Genomic DNA, 18,610 nt, shown 5'->3' with positions numbered 1-18,610 from the left:
GCTTACTGAGGAACAGGCATATTCAGAGACGTTGAAATTGCAAAGGGATTCAGAGGAATTGCCAAAGGACATCTGTTGCTTCAGTTGTGTGCTGTAGGAAACGGTAATGAAAAATACATTATTAGTTTACAAATGATACTTTGTGTGTCTCAACCTCTTACAACCTGCATTGTGCAAGACAGCACTGAACCCACCTGTTAAATCCAGCACAAAGTTGTTTCTCTGCAAAAGAGAACATAAAAAGAAGAGTTCTTTAGACACAAAACATAAATTGCCAATCTGATGAAAGAAAATAAATATGTCACAGCTAACGTCAACTTACCATTGACCAATGTTTCTTTGCACTATATGGGGGGGAAAGAATATTGTTATCCGTGTGAAATTCAATGTGAAAACAAAAGAGATGCTTTGGCTTTCTGAACAATGCCACAATGCATATACAAGATGCATGACCTTTCCATGTATCATGTAAAAAAAGTGTCTAATTGAAATAAGATCCCATTCAGAGAGTACTTACCACAATTAAAGCTGGAGGCCTTGAGCAACCTTTGAGGGAGATAATTTAAATAAGGTCATTCAATTAACAGGAAGATTTCGGAGCATATGAGAAAACAAAATAACAGAATGACTGTTTGGAGATTTTAAAATGTTCTGTAAATGCTGGGCTCAGATGAGACAGTGTCTATTGTTGAAAAAGAGCAGCTTATCACATACGTTGGAATGTCTTCATCAGTGCTTCCAAGCTTGACTCCACACCCTGTGAGAGGTGAGGCGGAAGAGATTGCAAACTTTGGTCGAGACCCGTGAATCTGAGAGAAAAGGAAAGGGAGACATTAGTGCAGTCTTTCATCAATCTCTACTTTACGTGACAGTGCCTTGTACGTTTGTTGGGTGTAAAGTAGTCTCTTACATGGCATTGTAGGATTCACAGGTGATGTTTAGGGGGATAACAACCAATCTGCCAGGATTGAAGCTGGCCAGCAGAACAACCAGATTGACTTGGAACCACAGCTGGAAGTCTTTTGGCTCAAAGACGTCAAATTTGGGAGCAAGAGCCATCAAGGTCAGGTTTAGCATTGTGTCTCTTACGGCTGTGTTTGTGATGATGGTGATGTTTTCCTGGAAAATAGATGGTTCATGGTTTAGAAGGACATCCTTTCATCCTGATTGTTTCGTCAGATGAGTTTGTCGAGAGCCGGGTCTCACTGTACAAGGTCCATTCCAGCCAGAGAGTGATGTACTCACCTGCTTGGTGACTTCAACAAAAGTCACAAAGAACTCATTGAGCTGCTCTTCCCTTGGAGATTCCAGCAAGCTGATGAAAACCTTCTTCACAAGAGTCTCATTCTCCAGAGCGCCAGTGCTTGGGTCCAGTATCAGCTCAGCTTTCTGGTTTGGTGAGAGGGAGTCTAGAACTGCCACCTGGGGAGAAGTAGACAACAGAATACAAATGCATTACCCCTCTAAATAGCCATAATCCCCCACATGAGCAGTGTCAAACTAGTCAATTCTGATCATGCAAAGAACACTGGCAAACAATTGTTTTACCCCTGAGATGTTGAAGTCTTTGAGATCCGAATAGGTTGTGTATTTGGAGTATGGACCCAGGTTGATTGCAAGCCAGTCAGTGTCGTTGTGGATGTTCAACCTGCAAACTAAAAGACATGTATGGCCGCTTTGATTATTGCAAAATGGAGTACATTGATGTTATATTCAATAGACAAGGAAGCAACATGCCAACTGTTCACTCCTTTCAAACAAAGCCCACTTCATCCAGCAGAGGCGATGAACAACCCAACAGAAAGCCAACGAGCACCACAACCTGCTTGGTGAGCCCTACCTGGTTCATTGATAAGGTGTACAGATATCCTCAGGTATTTCAGCAGGACTCCTGCGATTCCTTCTCTTCTACCCTCAGTCATTTCAGGGAAAGCTCTGTCCATTCCTTTTACACTGTAAATGGGAAAAGATACACTCATGACATTTCCACCCCACGTTGGCAATAGATTTTAGTCATCGAATCCATGGCTAATATTTGCAAGAAGTTGGCCCCTACTCACATGACTTGGTAGTTGGTGCAGGTAACGTTTGAGGTAGCAATGGTGAGCATGACTTCATTAAAACTGGGGAGGATGGGAATCAGCTTTACTTCGAACCATGCAATCCAGTCCAGCGTTTCGAACTTTGGGAATTGAAGGCTGATGATGTTAAATGTCAGATTCATCATCACATCTCTCACAGCTGGATAGATGTCAGGAATCTGTTGAAACAAATGACCAGAGGTCATCAACACTGCACAACTCATCATGGCATTCAATCCAGCTTTTCCGGTACTAACTGAAAGTACAAGATAGATAGCTTGCTCGTTGCTTAGTTGTTGTCTTTCACTATCCACAAAGGGAGACACTGGAAGACATGGGGATTGCTATTTGTCAAGATGAAATCATGCTGTTTGTTTTTCTCAAACTTGCATTACCTCTTCCTTTGCGGTCAGTATCGTCAGAAACTCATCAACATTTTTGAAAGCGTCTCCTTCCTCCAGCCGCATAAACACAAGTTTAATGTCAGCTGTGTCATTCAATGCCCCAGAGGTCAATGTCAACTGTGCCACCTGGGTTGGGGTAAGCAGCGACAGTGATTCCTTCTACAAATAGGACAATGAAAAAGAAAAGTGGCGCATGTCAGTGAGTGGCACAGTAATATTATTGGGAGGTTAAGCATCCAGACAAACACTTAGGCCACTTACGCTGGAGAAGTCGGGATTGAGGACTTGTAACTCTTGCAGTTCTGCAAAAACAGAAAAGATGCCAAAGTTCCTCTGGAGCCAGTCCATGCTTCCACTGGTGTTTGAGACACAGCCGGGATCTGAAACAAAAGTAGAGTAAAACAAATGGACTTTAAATCCCCTTAAGCAGATGAGTTCAGTGGATTGGCCCAGATAAGTGTGGATGTTTTTGTGCTTTCCAGAACCATTTATTACCTGATGAGTCATTTCTTGAAAGGAATGGATAGATGTAATGAGTGAAGATCAATTGTTGTTGCTCTCTGTCCATGGAAGCTTTTTGGCTGCTTAGAGCGTTAATGCTGAAACAGAGAACAGAGCCTATGTTATGTTGACTTCTTATTCAATTGTAGGGATATCACCAATTGTATTGACTATTGCATTAGGTATCATGGCTTTACATACACAATTTGGTAGGTCTGACAACTGAAGTTCTTTGAGCTGAGACAGGAGAGGAAATTCCTGGATAGAGATGCCAAGAATGGACGGAGATTCTTCTGGAACAACTTGTCCACGAAACTGGGGTCGTTTAGCTGTGCATTACTGAAGTTGTTGATTTTGAGCTCTCCGATGGCATCAAGGACATTTGGCATGGCTGGACTGCTGATGTTAGGGTTCTGGAAAGGTATAAACAGATTTGCAGTGACAAAGTCCACACATATTGGCAACATTTTGTTCTAATTCTGGGATTCAACATACCATGCTGGAGTAATCCAGAAGAGCCTGATCCAGAACAGCAGCATTGTTTTGGAAGAACAGCTTCCACATTTCCGTTGAGTAAGTATTTTTGCTCGCCAATTGGCATTTCAGAATCGTTACCAAGTTGTCCGCTGAGAGACGGGTAGTCTTAAAGAAAAGGATGCAGGGACGTGAACCAAATTAGACAACTGTGACATCAACATGAGTAACATCAACAAAGACGATGCGGATGAGAGAAATGTGGCTGTTGCTACTGACAACATTCAGTGATGAGTTTAAAAAGCTTACTGAGGAACAGGCATATTCAGAGACGTTGAAATTGCAAAGGGATTCAGAGGAATTGCCAAAGGACATTTGTTGCTTCAGTTGTGTGCTGTAGGAAACGGTAATGAAAAATACATTATTAGTTTACAAATGATACTTTGTGTGTCTCAACCTCTTACAACCTGCATTGTGCAAGACAGCACTGAACCCACCTGTTAAATCCAGCACAAAGTTGTTTCTCTGCAAAAGAGAACATAAAAAGAAGAGTTCTTTAGACACAAAACATAAATTGCCAATCTGATGAAAGAAAATAAATATGTCACAGCTAACGTCAACTTACCATTGACCAATGTTTCTTTGCACTATATGGGGGGGAAAGAATATTGTTATCCGTGTGAAATTCAATGTGAAAACAAAAGAGATGCTTTGGCTTTCTGAACAATGCCACAATGCATATACAAGATGCATGACCTTTCCATGTATCATGTAAAAAAAGTGTCTAATTGAAATAAGATCCCATTCAGAGAGTACTTACCACAATTAAAGCTGGAGGCCTTGAGCAACCTTTGAGGGAGATAATTTAAATAAGGTCATTCAATTAACAGGAAGATTTCGGAGCATATGAGAAAACAAAATAACAGAATGACTGTTTGGAGATTTTAAAATGTTCTGTAAATGCTGGGCTCAGATGAGACAGTGTCTATTGTTGAAAAAGAGCAGCTTATCACATACGTTGGAATGTCTTCATCAGTGCTTCCAAGCTTGACTCCACACCCTGTGAGAGGTGAGGCGGAAGAGATTGCAAACTTTGGTCGAGACCCGTGAATCTGAGAGAAAAGGAAAGGGAGACATTAGTGCAGTCTTTCATCAATCTGTACTTTACGAGACAGTGCCTTGTACGTTTGTTGGGTGTAAAGTAGTCTCTTACATGGCATTGTAGGATTCACAGGTGATGTTTAGGGGGATAACAACCAATCTGCCAGGATTGAAGCTGGCCAGCAGAACAACCAGATTGACTTGGAACCACAGCTGGAAGTCTTTTGGCTCAAAGACGTCAAATTTGGGAGCAAGAGCCATCAAGGTCAGGTTTAGCATTGTGTCTCTTACGGCTGTGTTTGTGATGATGGTGATGTTTTCCTGGAAAATAGATGGTTCATGGTTTAGAAGGACATCCTTTCATCCTGATTGTTTCGTCAGATGAGTTTGTCGAGAGCCGGGTCTCACTGTACAAGGTCCATTCCAGCCAGAGAGTGATGTACTCACCTGCTTGGTGACTTCAACAAAAGTCACAAAGAACTCATTGAGCTGCTCTTCCCTTGGAGATTCCAGCAAGCTGATGAAAACCTTCTTCACAAGAGTCTCATTCTCCAGAGCGCCAGTGCTTGGGTCCAGTATCAGCTCAGCTTTCTGGTTTGGTGAGAGGGAGTCTAGAACTGCCACCTGGGGAGAAGTAGACAACAGAATACAAATGCATTACCCCTCTAAATAGCCATAATCCCCCACATGAGCAGTGTCAAACTAGTCAATTCTGATCATGCAAAGAACACTGGCAAACAATTGTTTTACCCCTGAGATGTTGAAGTCTTTGAGATCCGAATAGGTTGTGTATTCGGAGTATGGACCCAGGTTGATTGCAAGCCAGTCAGTGTCGTTGTGGATGTTCAACCTGCAAACTAAAAGACATGTATGGCCGCTTTGATTATTGCAAAATGGAGTACATTGATGTTATATTCAATAGACAAGGAAGCAACATGCCAACTGTTCACTCCTTTCAAACAAAGCCCACTTCATCCAGCAGAGGCGATGAACAACCCAACAGAAAGCCAACGAGCACTACAACCTGCTTGGTGAGCCCTACCTGGTTCATTGATAAGGTGTACAGATATCCTCAGGTATTTCAGCAGGACTCCTGCGATTCCTTCTCTTCTACCCTCAGTCATTTCAGGGAAAGCTCTGTCCATTCCTTTTACACTGTAAATGGGAAAAGATACACTCATGACATTTCCACCCCACGTTGGCAATAGATTTTAGTCATCGAATCCATGGCTAATATTTGCAAGAAGTTGGCCCCTACTCACATGACTTGGTAGTTGGTGCAGGTAACGTTTGAGGTAGCAATGGTGAGCATGACTTCATTAAAACTGGGGAGGATGGGAATCAGCTTTACTTCGAACCATGCAATCCAGTCCAGCGTTTCGAACTTTGGGAATTGAAGGCTGATGATGTTAAATGTCAGATTCATCATCACATCTCTCACAGCTGGATAGATGTCAGGAATCTGTTGAAACAAATGACCAGAGGTCATCAACACTGCACAACTCATCATGGCATTCAATCCAGCTTTTCCGGTACTAAATGAAAGTACAAGATTGATAGCTTGCTCGTTGCTTAGTTGTTGTCTTTCACTATCCACAAAGGGAGACACTGGAAGACATGGGGATTGCTATTTGTCAAGATGAAATCATGCCGTTTGTTTTTCTCAAACTTGCATTACCTCTTCCTTTGCGGTCAGTATCGTCAGAAACTCATCAACATTTTTGAAAGCGTCTCCTTCCTCCAGCCGCATAAACACAAGTTTAATGTCAGCTGTGTCATTCAATGCCCCAGAGGTCAATGTCAACTGTGCCACTTGGGTTGGGGTAAGCAGCGACAGTGATTCCTTCTACAAATAGGAAAATGAAAAAGAAAAGTGGCGCATGTCAGTGAGTGGCACAGTAATATTATTGGGAGGTTAACCATCCAGACAAACACTTAGGCCACTTACGCTGGAGAAGTCGGGATTGAGGACTTGTAACTCTTGCAGTTCTGCAAAAACAGAAAAGATGCCAAAGTTCCTCTGGAGCCAGTCCATGCTTCCACTGGTGTTTGAGACACAGCCGGGATCTGAAACAAAAGTAGAGTAAAACAAATGGACTTTAAATCCCCTTAAGCAGATGAGTTCAGTGGATTGGCCCAGATAAGTGTGGATGTTTTTGTGCTTTCCAGAACCATTTATTACCTGATGAGTCATTTCTTGAAAGGAATGGATAGATGTAATGAGTGAAGATCAATCGTTGTTGCTCTCTGTCCATGGAAGCTTTTTGGCTGCTTAGAGCGTTAATGCTGAAACAGAGAACAGAGCCTATGTTATGTTGACTTCTTATTCAATTGTAGGGATATCACCAATTGTATTGACTATTGCATTAGGTATCATGGCTTTACATACACAATTTGGTAGGTCTGACAACTGAAGTTCTTTGAGCTGAGACAGGAGAGGAAATTCCTGGATAGAGATGCCAAGAATGGACGGAGATTCTTCTGGAACAACTTGTCCACGAAACTGGGGTCGTTTAGCTGTGCATTACTGAAGTTGTTGATTTTGAGCTCTCCGATGGCATCAAGGACATTTGGCATGGCTGGACTGCTGATGTTAGGGTTCTGGAAAGGTATAAACAGATTTGCAGTGACAAAGTCCACACATATTGGCAACATTTTGTTCTAATTCTGGGATTCAACATACCATGCTGGAGTAATCCAGAAGAGCCTGATCCAGAACAGCAGCATTGTTTTGGAAGAACAGCTTCCACATTTCTGTTGAGTAAGTATTTTTGCTCGCCAATTGGCATTTCAGAATCGTTACCAAGTTGTCAGCTGAGAGACGGGTAGTCTTAAAGAAAAGGATGCAGGGACGTGAACCAAATTAGACAACTGTGACATAAACATGAGTAACATCAACAAAGACGATGCGGATGAGAGAAATGTGGCTGTTGCTACTGACAACATTCAGTGATGAGTTTAAAAAGCTTACTGAGGAACAGGCATATTCAGAGACGTTGAAATTGCAAAGGGATTCAGAGGAATTGCCAAAGGACATTTGTTGCTTCAGTTGTGTGCTGTAGGAAACGGTAATGAAAAATACATTATTAGTTTACAAATGATACTTTGTGTGTCTCAACCTCTTACAACCTGCATTGTGCAAGACAGCACTGAACCCACCTGTTAAATCCAGCACAAAGTTGTTTCTCTGCAAAAGAGAACATAAAAAGAAGAGTTCTTTAGACACAAAACATAAATTGCCAATCTGATGAAAGAAAATAAATATGTCACAGCTAACGTCAACTTACCATTGACCAATGTTTCTTTGCACTATATGGGGGGGAAAGAATATTGTTATCCGTGTGAAATTCAATGAGAAAACAAAAGAGATGCTTTGGCTTTCTGAACAATGCCACAATGCATATACAAGATGCATGACCTTTCCATGTATCATGTAAAAAAAGTGTCTAATTGAAATAAGATCCCATTCAGAGAGTACTTACCACAATTAAAGCTGGAGGCCTTGAGCAACCTTTGAGGGAGATAATTTAAATAAGGTCACTCAATTACCAGGACGATTTCAGAGCATATGAGAAAACAAAATAACAGAATGACTGTTTGGAGATTTTAAAATGTTCTGTAAATGCTGGGCTCAGATGAGACAGTGTCTATTGTTGAAAAAGAGCAGCTTATCACATACGTTGGAATGTCTTCATCAGTGCATCCAAGCTTGACTCCACACCCTGTGAGAGGTGAGGCGGAAGAGATTGCAAACTTTGGTCGAGACCCGTGAATCTGAGAGAAAAGGAAAGGGAGACATTAGTGCAGTCTTTCATCAATCTGTACTTTACGAGACAGTGCCTTGTACGTTTGTTGGGTGTAAAGTAGTCTCTTACATGGCATTGTAGGATTCACAGGTGATGTTTAGGGGGATAACAACCAATCTGCCAGGATTGAAGCTGGCCAGCAGAACAACCAGATTGACTTGGAACCACAGCTGGAAGTCTTTTGGCTCAAAGACGTCAAATTTGGGAGCAAGAGCCATCAAGGTCAGGTTTAGCATTGTGTCTCTTACGGCTGTGTTTGTGATGATGGTGATGTTTTCCTGGAAAATAGATGGTTCATGGTTTAGAAGGACATCCTTTCATCCTGATTGTTTCGTCAGATGAGTTTGTCGAGAGCCGGGTCTCACTGTACAAGGTCCATTCCAGCCAGAGAGTGATGTACTCACCTGCTTGGTGACTTCAACAAAAGTCACAAAGAACTCATTGAGCTGCTCTTCCCTTGGAGATTCCAGCAAGCTGATGAAAACCTTCTTCACAAGAGTCTCATTCTCCAGAGCGCCAGTGCTTGGGTCCAGTATCAGCTCAGCTTTCTGGTTTGGTGAGAGGGAGTCTAGAACTGCCACCTGGGGAGAAGTAGACAACAGAATACAAATGCATTACCCCTCTAAATAGCCATAATTCCACACATGAGCAGTGTCAAACTAGTCAATTCTGATCATGCAAAGAACACTGGCAAACAATTGTTTTACCCCTGAGATGTTGAAGTCTTTGAGATCCGAATAGGTTGTGTATTTGGAGTATGGACCCAGGTTGATTGCAAGCCAGTCAGTGTCGTTGTGGATGTTCAACCTGCAAACTAAAAGACATGTATGGCCGCTTTGATTATTGCAAAATGGAGTACATTGATGTTATATTCAATAGACAAGGAAGCAACATGCCAACTGTTCACTCCTTTCAAACAAAGCCCACTTCATCCAGCAGAGGCGATGAACAACCCAACAGAAAGCCAACGAGCACCACAACCTGCTTGGTGAGCCCTACCTGGTTCATTGATAAGGTGTACAGATATCCTCAGGTATTTCAGCAGGACTCCTGCGATTCCTTCTCTTCTACCCTCAGACATTTCAGGGAAAGCTCTGTCCATTCCTTTTACACTGTAAATGGGAAAAGATACACTCATGACATTTCCACCCCACGTTGGCAATAGATTTTAGTCATCGAATCCATGGCTAATATTTGCAAGAAGTTGGCCCCTACTCACATGACTTGGTAGTTGGTGCAGGTAACGTTTGAGGTAGCAATGGTGAGCATGACTTCATTAAAACTGGGGAGGATGGGAATCAGCTTTACTTCGAACCATGCAATCCAGTCCAGCGTTTCGAACTTTGGGAATTGAAGGCTGATGATGTTAAATGTCAGATTCATCATCACATCTCTCACAGCTGGATAGATGTCAGGAATCTGTTGAAACAAATGACCAGAGGTCATCAACACTGCACAACTCATCATGGCATTCAATCCAGCTTTTCCGGTACTAAATGAAAGTACAAGATTGATAGCTTGCTCGTTGCTTAGTTGTTGTCTTTCACTATCCACAAAGGGAGACACTGGAAGACATGGGGATTGCTATTTGTCAAGATGAAATCATGCTGTTTGTTTTTCTCAAACTTGCATTACCTCTTCCTTTGCGGTCAGTATCGTCAGAAACTCATCAACATTTTTGAAAGCGTCTCCTTCCTCCAGCCGCATAAACACAAGTTTAATGTCAGCTGTGTCATTCAATGCCCCAGAGGTCAATGTCAACTGTGCCACCTGGGTTGGGGTAAGCAGCGACAGTGATTCCTTCTACAAATAGGAAAATGAAAAAGAAAAGTGGCGCATGTCAGTGAGTGGCACAGTAATATTATTGGGAGGTTAACCATCCAGACAAACACTTAGGCCACTTACGCTGGAGAAGTCGGGATTGAGGACTTGTAACTCTTGCAGTTCTGCAAAAACAGAAAAGATGCCAAAGTTCCTCTGGAGCCAGTCCATGCTTCCACTGGTGTTTGAGACACAGCCGGGATCTGAAACAAAAGTAGAGTAAAACAAATGGACTTTAAATCCCCTTAAGCAGATGAGTTCAGTGGATTGGCCCAGAGAAGTGTGGATGTTTTTGTGCTTTCCAGAACCATTTATTACCTGATGAGTCATTTCTCGAAAGGAATGGATAGATGTAATGAGTGAAGATCAATCGTTGTTGCTCTCTGTCCATGGAATCTTTTTGGCTGCTTAGAGCGTTAATGCTGAAACAGAGAACAGAGCCTATGTTATGTTGACTTCTTATTCAATTGTAGGGATATCACCAATTGTATTGACTATTGCATTAGGTATCATGGCTTTACATACACAATTTGGTAGGTCTGACAACTGAAGTTCTTTGAGCTGAGACAGGAGAGGAAATTCCTGGATAGAGATGCCAAGAATGGACGGAGATTCTTCTGGAACAACTTGTCCACGAAACTGGGGTCGTTTAGCTGTGCATTACTGAAGTTGTTGATTTTGAGCTCTCCGATGGCATCAAGGACATTTGGCATGGCTGGACTGCTGATGTTAGGGTTCTGGAAAGGTATAAACAGATTTGCAGTGACAAAGTCCACACATATTGGCAACATTTTGTTCTAATTCTGGGATTCAACATACCATGCTGGAGTAATCCAGAAGAGCCTGATCCAGAACAGCAGCATTGTTTTGGAAGAACAGCTTCCACATTTCCGTTGAGTAAGTATTTTTGCTCGCCAATTGGCATTTCAGAATCGTTACCAAGTTGTCCGCTGAGAGACGGGTAGTCTTAAAGAAAAGGATGCAGGGACGTGAACCAAATTAGACAACTGTGACATCAACATGAGTAACATCAACAAAGACGATGCGGATGAGAGAAATGTGGCTGTTGCTACTGACAACATTCAGTGATGAGTTTAAAAAGCTTACTGAGGAACAGGCATATTCAGAGACGTTGAAATTGCAAAGGGATTCAGAGGAATTGCCAAAGGACATCTGTTGCTTCAGTTGTGTGCTGTAGGAAACGGTAATGAAAAATACATTATTAGTTTACAAATGATACTTTGTGTGTCTCAACCTCTTACAACCTGCATTGTGCAAGACAGCACTGAACCCACCTGTTAAATCCAGCACAAAGTTGTTTCTCTGCAAAAGAGAACATAAAAAGAAGAGTTCTTTAGACACAAAACATAAATTGCCAATCTGATGAAAGAAAATAAATATGTCACAGCTAACGTCAACTTACCATTGACCAATGTTTCTTTGCACTATATGGGGGGGGGGAAAGAATATTGTTATCCGTGTGAAATTCAATGAGAAAACAAAAGAGATGCTTTGGCTTTCTGAACAATGCCACAATGCATATACAAGATGCATGACCTTTCCATGTATCATGTAAAAAAAGTGTCTAATTGAAATAAGATCCCATTCAGAGAGTACTTACCACAATTAAAGCTGGAGGCCTTGAGCAACCTTTGAGGGAGATAATTTAAATAAGGTCATTCAATTAACAGGAAGATTTCGGAGCATATGAGAAAACAAAATAACAGAATGACTGTTTGGAGATTTTAAAATGTTCTGTAAATGCTGGGCTCAGATGAGACAGTGTCTATTGTTGAAAAAGAGCAGCTTATCACATACGTTGGAATGTCTTCATCAGTGCATCCAAGCTTGACTCCACACCCTGTGAGAGGTGAGGCGGAAGAGATTCCAAACTTTGGTCGAGACCCGTGAATCTGAGAGAAAAGGAAAGGGAGACATTAGTGCAGTCTTTCATCAATCTGTACTTTACGAGACAGTGCCTTGTACGTTTGTTGGGTGTAAAGTAGTCTCTTACATGGCATTGTAGGATTCACAGGTGATGTTTAGGGGGATAACAACCAATCTGCCAGGATTGAAGCTGGCCAGCAGAACAACCAGATTGACTTGGAACCACAGCTGGAAGTCTTTTGGCTCAAAGACGTCAAATTTGGGAGCAAGAGCCATCAAGGTCAGGTTTAGCATTGTGTCTCTTACGGCTGTGTTTGTGATGATGGTGATGTTTTCCTGGAAAATAGATGGTTCGTGGTTTAGAAGGACATCCTTTCATCCTGACTGTTTCGTCAGATGAGTTTGTCGAGAGCCGGGTCTCACTGTACAAGGTCCATTCCAGCCAGAGAGTGATGTACTCACCTGCTTGGTGACTTCAACAAAAGTCACAAAGAACTCATTGAGCTGCTCTTCCCTTGGAGATTCCAGCAAGCTGATGAAAACCTTCTTCACAATAGTCTCATTCTCCAGAGCGCCAGTGCTTGGGTCCAGTATCAGCTCAGCTTTCTGGTTTGGTGAGAGGGAGTCTAGAACTGCCACCTGGGGAGAAGTAGACAACAGAATACAAATGCATTACCCCTCTAAATAGCCATAATTCCACACATGAGCAGTGTCAAACTAGTCAATTTTGATCATGCAAAGAACACTGGCAAACAATTGTTTTACCCCTGAGATGTTGAAGTCTTTGAGATCCGAATAGGTTGTGTATTCGGAGTATGGACCCAGGTTGATTGCAAGCCAGTCAGTGTCGTTGTGGATGTTCAACCTGCAAACTAAAAGACATGTATGGCCGCTTTGATTATTGCAAAATGGAGTACATTGATGTTATATTCAATAGACAAGGAAGCAACATGCCAACTGTTCACTCCTTTCAAACAAAGCCCACTTCATCCAGCAGAGGCGATGAACAACCCAACAGAAAGCCAACGAGCACCACAACCTGCTTGGTGAGCCCTACCTGGTTCATTGATAAGGTGTACAGATATCCTCAGGTATTTCAGCAGGACTCCTGCGATTCCTTCTCTTCTACCCTCAGTCATTTCAGGGAAAGCTCTGTCCATTCCTTTTACACTGTAAATGGGAAAATATACACTCATGACATTTCCACCCCATGTTGGCAATAGATTTTAGTCATCGAATCCATGGCTAATATTTGCAAGAAGTTGGCCCCTACTCACATGACTTGGTAGTTGGTGCAGGTAACGTTTGAGGTAGCAATGGTGAGCATGACTTCATTAAAACTGGGGAGGATGGGAATCAGCTTTACTTCGAACCATGCAATCCAGTCCAGCGTTTCGAACTTTGGGAATTGAAGGCTGATGATGTTAAATGTCAGATTCATCATCACATCTCTCACAGCTGGATAGATGTCAGGAATCTGTTGAAACAAATGACCAGAGGTCATCAACACTGCACAACTCATCATGGCATTCAATCCAGCTTTTCCGGTACTAACTGAAAGTACAAGATTGATAGCTTGCTCGTTGCTTAGTTGTTGTCTTTCACTATCCACAAAGGGAGACACTGGAAGACATGGGGATTGCTATTTGTCAAGATGAAATCATGCTGTTTGTTTTTCTTAAACTTGCATTACCTCTTCCGTTGCGGTCAGTATCGTCAGAAACTCATCAACATTTTTGAAAGCGTCTCCTTCCTCCAGCCGCATAAACACAAGTTTAATGTCAGCTGTGTCATTCAATGCCCCAGAGGTCAATGTCAACTGTGCCACTTGGGTTGGGGTAAGCAGCGACAGTGATTCCTTCTACAAATAGGAAAATGAAAAAGAAAAGTGGCACATATCAGTGAGTGGCACAGTAATATTATTGGGAGGTTAACCATCCAGACAAACACTTAGGCCACTTACGCTGGAGAAGTCGGGATTGAGGACTTGTAACTCTTGCAGTTCTGCAAAAACAGAAAAGATGCCAAAGTTCCTCTGGAGCCAGTCCATGCTTCCACTGGTGTTTGAGACACAGCCGGGATCTGAAACAAAAGTAGAGTAAAACAAATGGACTTTAAATCCCCTTAAGCAGATGAGTTCAGTGGATTGGCCCAGATAAGTGTGGATGTTTTTGTGCTTTCCAGAACCATTTATTACCTGATGAGTCATTTCTTGAAAGGAATGGATAGATGTAATGAGTGAAGATCAATCGTTGTTGCTCTCTGTCCATGGAAGCTTTTTGGCTGCTTAGAGCGTTAATGCTGAAACAGAGAACAGAGCCTATGTTATGTTGACTTCTTATTCAATTGTAGGGATATCACCAATTGTATTGACTATTGCATTAGGTATCATGGCTTTACATACACAATTTGGTAGGTCTGACAACTGAAGTTCTTTGAGCTGAGACAGGAGAGGAAATTCCTGGATAGAGATGCCAAGAATGGACGGAGATTCTTCTGGAACAACTTGTCCACGAAACTGGGGTCGTTTAGCTGTGCATTACTGAAGTTGTTGATTTTGAGCTCTCCGATGGCATCAAGGATATTTGGCATGGCTGGACTGCTGATGTTAGGGTTCTGGAAAGGTATAAACAGATTTGCAGTGACAAAGTCCACACATATTGGCAACATTTTGTTCTAATTCTGGGATTCAACATACCATGCTGGAGTAATCCAGAAGAGCCTGATCCAGAACAGCAGCATTGTTTTGGAAGAACAGCTTCCACATTTCCGTTGAGTAAGTATTTTTGCTCGCCAATTGGCATTTCAGAATCGTTACCAAGTTGTCCGCTGAGAGACGGGTAGTCTTAAAGAAAAGGATGCAGGGACGTGAACCAAATTAGACAACTGTGACATCAACATGAGTAACATCAACAAAGACGATGCGGATGAGAGAAATGTGGCTGTTGCTACTGACAACATTCAGTGATGAGTTTAAAAAGCTTACTGAGGAACAGGCATATTCAGAGACGTTGAAATTGCAAAGGGATTCAGAGGAATTGCCAAAGGACATTTGTTGCTTCAGTTGTGTGCTGTAGGAAACGGTAATGAAAAATACATTATTAGTTTACAAATGATACTTTGTGTGTCTCAACCTCTTACAACCTGCATTGTGCAAGACAGCACTGAACCCACCTGTTAAATCCAGCACAAAGTTGTTTCTCTGCAAAAGAGAACATAAAAAGAAGAGTTCTTTAGACACAAAACATAAATTGCCAATCTGATGAAAGAAAATAAATATGTCACAGCTAACGTCAACTTACCATTGACCAATGTTTCTTTGCACTATATGGGGGGGAAAGAATATTGTTATCCGTGTAAAATTCAATGAGAAAACAAAAGAGATGCTTTGGCTTTCTGAACAATGCCACAATGCATATACAAGATGCATGACCTTTCCATGTATCATGTAAACAAAGTGTCTAATTGAAATAAGATCCCATTCAGAGAGTACTTACCACAATTAAAGCTGGAGGCCTTGAGCAACCTTTGAGGGAGATAATTTAAATAAGGTCATTCAATTAACAGGAAGATTTCGGAGCATATGAGAAAACAAAATAACAGAATGACTGTTTGGAGATTTTAAAATGTTCTGTAAATGCTGGGCTCAGATGAGACAGTGTCTATTGTTGAAAAAGAGCAGCTTATCACATACGTTGGAATGTCTTCATCAGTGCATCCAAGCTTGACTCCACACCCTGTGAGAGGTGAGGCGGAAGAGATTGCAAACTTTGGTCGAGACCCGTGAATCTGAGAGAAAAGGAAAGGGAGACATTAGTGCAGTCTTTCATCAATCTGTACTTTACGAGACAGTGCCTTGTACGTTTGTTGGGTGTAAAGTAGTCTCTTACATGGCATTGTAGGATTCACAGGTGATGTTTAGGGGGATAACAACCAATCTGCCAGGATTGAAGCTGGCCAGCAGAACAACCAGATTGACTTGGAACCACAGCTGGAAGTCTTTTGGCTCAAAGACGTCAAATTTGGGAGCAAGAGCCATCAAGGTCAGGTTTAGCATTGTGTCTCTTACGGCTGTGTTTGTGATGATGGTGATGTTTTCCTGGAAAATAGATGGTTCATGGTTTAGAAGGACATCCTTTCATCCTGATTGTTTCGTCAGATGAGTTTGTCGAGAGCCGGGTCTCACTGTACAAGGTCCATTCCAGCCAGAGAGTGATGTACTCACCTGCTTGGTGACTTCAACAAAAGTCACAAAGAACTCATTGAGCTGCTCTTCCCTTGGAGATTCCAGCAAGCTGATGAAAACCTTCTTCACAAGAGTCTCATTCTCCAGAGCGCCAGTGCTTGGGTCCAGTATCAGCTCAGCTTTCTGGTTTGGTGAGAGGGAGTCTAGAACTGCCACCTGGGGAGAAGTAGACAACAGAATACAAATGCATTACCCCTCTAAATAGCCATAATTCCACACATGAGCAGTGTCAAACTAGTCAATTCTGATCATGCAAAGAACACTGGCAAACAATTGTTTTACCCCTGAGATGTTGAAGTCTTTGAGATCCGAATAGGTTGTGTATTCGGAGTATGGACCCAGGTTGATTGCAAGCCAGTCAGTGTCGTTGTGGATGTTCAACCTGCAAACTAAAAGACATGTATGGCCGCTTTGATTATTGCAAAATGGAGTACATTGATGTTATATTCAATAGACAAGGAAGCAACATGCCAACTGTTCACTCCTTTCAAACAAAGCCCACTTCATCCAGCAGAGACGATGAACAACCCAACAGAAAGCCAACGAGCACCACAACCTGCTTGGTGAGCCCTACCTGGTTCATTGATAAGGTGTACAGATATCCTCAGGTATTTCAGCAGGACTCCTGCGATTCCTTCTCTTCTACCCTCAGTCATTTCAGGGAAAGCTCTGTCCATTCCTTTTACACTGTAAATGGGGAAAGATACACTCATGACATTTCCACCCCACGTTGGCAATAGATTTTAGTCATCGAATCCATGGCTAATATTTGCAAGAAGTTGGCCCCTACTCACATGACTTGGTAGTTGGTGCAGGTAACGTTTGAGGTAGCAATGGTGAGCATGACTTCATTAAAACTGGGGAGGATGGGAATCAGCTTTACTTCGAACCATGCAATCCAGTCCAGCGTTTCGAACTTTGGGAATTGAAGGCTGATGATGTTAAATGTCAGATTCATCATCACATCTCTCACAGCTGGATAGATGTCAGGAATCTGTTGAAACAAATGACCAGAGGTCATCAACACTGCACAACTCATCATGGCATTCAATCCACCTTTTCCGGTACTAACTGAAAGTACAAGATTGATAGCTTGCTCGTTGCTTAGTTGTTGTCTTTCACTATCCACAAAGGGAGACACTGGAAGACATGGGGATTGCTATTTGTCAAGATGAAATCATGCTGTTTGTTTTTCTCAAACTTGCATTACCTCTTCCGTTGCGGTCAGTATCGTCAGAAACTCATCAACATTTTTGAAAGCGTCTCCTTCCTCCAGCCGCGTAAACACAAGTTTAATGTCAGCTGTGTCATTCAATGCCCCAGAGGTCAATGTCAACTGTGCCACTTGGGTTGGGGTAAGCAGCGACAGTGATTCCTTCTACAAATAGGAAAATGAAAAAGAAAAGTGGCACATATCAGTGAGTGGCACAGTAATATTATTGGGAGGTTAACCATCCAGACAAACACTTAGGCCACTTACACTGGAGAAGTCGGGATTGAGGACTTGTAACTCTTGCAGTTCTGCAAAAACAGAAAAGATGCCAAAGTTCCTCTGGAGCCAGTCCATGCTTCCACTGGTGTTTGAGACACAGCCGGGATCTGAAACAAAAGTAGAGTAAAACAAATGGACTTTAAATCCCCTTAAGCAGATGAGTTCAGTGGATTGGCCCAGATAAGTGTGGATGTTTTTGTGCTTTCCAGAACCATTTATTACCTGATGAGTCATTTCTTGAAAGGAATGGATAGATGTAATGAGTGAAGATCAATCGTTGTTGCTCTCTGTCCATGGAAGCTTTTTGGCTGCTTAGAGCGTTAATGCTGAAACAGAGAACAGAGCCTATGTTATGTTGACTTCTTATTCAATTGTAGGGATATCACCAATTGTATTGACTATTGCATTAGGTATCATGGCTTTACATACACAATTTGGTAGGTCTGACAACTGAAGTTCTTTGAGCTGAGACAGGAGAGGAAATTCCTGGATAGAGATGCCAAGAATGGACGGAGATTCTTCTGGAACAACTTGTCCACGAAACTGGGGTCGTTTAGCTGTGCATTACTGAAGTTGTTGATTTTGAGCTCTCCGATGGCATCAAGGACATTTGGCATGGCTGGACTGCTGATGTTAGGGTTCTGGAAAGGTATAAACAGATTTGCAGTGACAAAGTCCACACATATTGGCAACATTTTGTTCTAATTCTGGGATTCAACATACCATGCTGGAGTAATCCAGAAGAGCCTGATCCAGAACAGCAGCATTGTTTTGGAAGAACAGCTTCCACATTTCCG

Source organism: Coregonus lavaretus (genome assembly GCF_964263955.1).
Source record: "Coregonus lavaretus genome assembly, chromosome: 18".
Taxonomy (NCBI): domain Eukaryota; kingdom Metazoa; phylum Chordata; class Actinopteri; order Salmoniformes; family Salmonidae; genus Coregonus; species Coregonus lavaretus.
This window is presented reverse-complemented; position numbering follows the sequence as displayed.